The sequence below is a fragment of the Pteropus alecto genome, unplaced genomic scaffold (genome assembly GCF_000325575.1).
Source record: "Pteropus alecto unplaced genomic scaffold, ASM32557v1 scaffold5, whole genome shotgun sequence".
Taxonomy (NCBI): Eukaryota; Metazoa; Chordata; class Mammalia; order Chiroptera; family Pteropodidae; genus Pteropus; species Pteropus alecto.
This window is the reverse complement of record NW_006441953.1, coordinates 25,124,052-25,126,187: the sequence shown is the minus strand read 5'-3', so window position 1 is coordinate 25,126,187 and position 2,136 is coordinate 25,124,052.

Genomic DNA, 2,136 nt, shown 5'->3' with positions numbered 1-2,136 from the left:
ATGTGACTTTATAATTTGCCTTTAGAAACTATGTGGAAAACACGAGGGCGGCAGAAGTGAGAGAATTATAAAGCATTCGGATACTCCGTCTCATTTTCTCAAAGAAGGTGAGGTTCTTATCTAAATGCTGCCGAAAGATTGTAGACGGAGGTAGACAGGAAAGTTCCATAATTTATGATTCTACAGTTTTCAGGGTTTTTTTAAATCGTATTTCATAAAAGGTCCACTTAGAAACTTGAACTGGATAGAACTGCAAAGCTTACATCTTTGCTAAGCCGTGTTTTACCCCTCTGGGAATAATCGCTAGTATTAGTTTCTTCTAAAGAACTACTAGTTTGCACTTTGCCTTCTTACCATCTGAAAGGACTTCTCAGGCATCTGTTAGTCAGTCAGTCAGTAATATTTACTCAGCACCTACTAGTCTCCAGGGACTCTGATCAGAACTTACTTATGAAAAAAACAAAACTTGTGTCAAACACCGCCTTTCCTCTTATTTTCTCCTTCGTATTTCCTTCACTGGGAGATTATTTTGAAAAGAATTCTCTGCAAAATTCTCTTTTGCTTCATACTTTATCTGCTACCTAAGCTGTAATCAGATATTTATTTTAAACCCAGGAAACTTTCTGCTAATTAAAACATCTTTTTTTTTTTTTTTGCCAGAGCAATTAAGGGGTTAAGTAATAGTCCTATCTAACTTTGAAGGTATTATGCTAAGTGAAAAAAGTCACACAGAGAAAGACAAATACAGTATGATCTCACTAATATGTGGCATCTAATAAAACCAAACTCATAGAAGCAGAAATCAGATTTATGGTTGCCACAGGTGGGGCTTGGGGAGCCAGGGAATAGGGTACAAACTTCCGGTTATAAGATAAATTAGTTCTGGGAATATAATGGACAACATAGTGACTATAGTTAAAAATACTATATTGTATCTTTGAAAGTTCGCATCACATGGAAGAAAAAATTTTATAACTATGTGACATGATGGATGTTAACTAAACTAACTTACTGTGGTAATCATTTCATAATGTATACATATATCGAATCATTATTTTGTATACCTTAAACTAATGCAGTGTTATATGTCAATTATATCTCAATAAAAATGGAAAACATAAAAAATAGAACATTAAAAAATTATCGTTCCGTCCAGCTAATTATACCAGAGAGTGAAAAAGGAGCAGCTGTATTCTGAGGTACAGAGGAGAAAGCACGGGATGTGGGGTGTGAGGAGATGTGAGGAGACCCAAGGATGAGTCCTAGCTCTGCCACTCCATTTCCGCCTTCATTCATTCATTCATTCATTCATACATGCATTCGACAAATGTTCATCGAACTCCTTAGTGGGCCAGACTCAGACATGGCAGAGAATAAAGCAAAGGAGACCCTCGCCCTACCAGAGCTTACACCCTGAGAGAGAACATGAAACAAAGCCACCCACTCAATACTTTGCCTCTCTGAATTGTGACTTTCTCACCTACGAAATATAGATTTTTGCATATATAAATGAAATGATATAAACAACATACCTGGCACACAGTAGGCAATAGATTAAATGGAGCTATTATTTCTGTTCCACTTCTCTATCAAACTCTCTCTCAGCCCTACCTCCACCTTTTTTTATTTCATCCCACAAACATTGACGGAATCCATCCCCAGGATTTGCAAGGCTCCAGGCCAGAAAGGCTGAAAGAGCTGGACGTATTCTGACCTCTGCCCTGCGGAAGACATTGTCCAGGACTCGAACTAGACAAAGCGGAAGCCTGGGGATTCTCGTGGTGGAGCGAGGGGCAAAACCGAACGGACCTTTTAGGAATTATTGGTTTCTACAGAAGCGGGCTCCTTTCACTGTATTTCTATTGACGAGGCTATATTACAACGTCGCAAGGGTACAAGTTAAATTGTAGAAAACCAATGGCGAGCAAATGAATGTTCTCCAGTAGAGATCATTTGATTTCTACTCTGTAGAAAAGATGATCCCAAACATAACATTTTGTTGCCCTATAGGATAGTGACAAGTTTTGCGACTATTAGCAAACATTCATGTCGGCAATTGCTGATGACTATATAGATGTCTGTTCTTCAGAGGATCCTTTGAACCAGTCATAACATCTTACTGGTTCTCTCATTAAT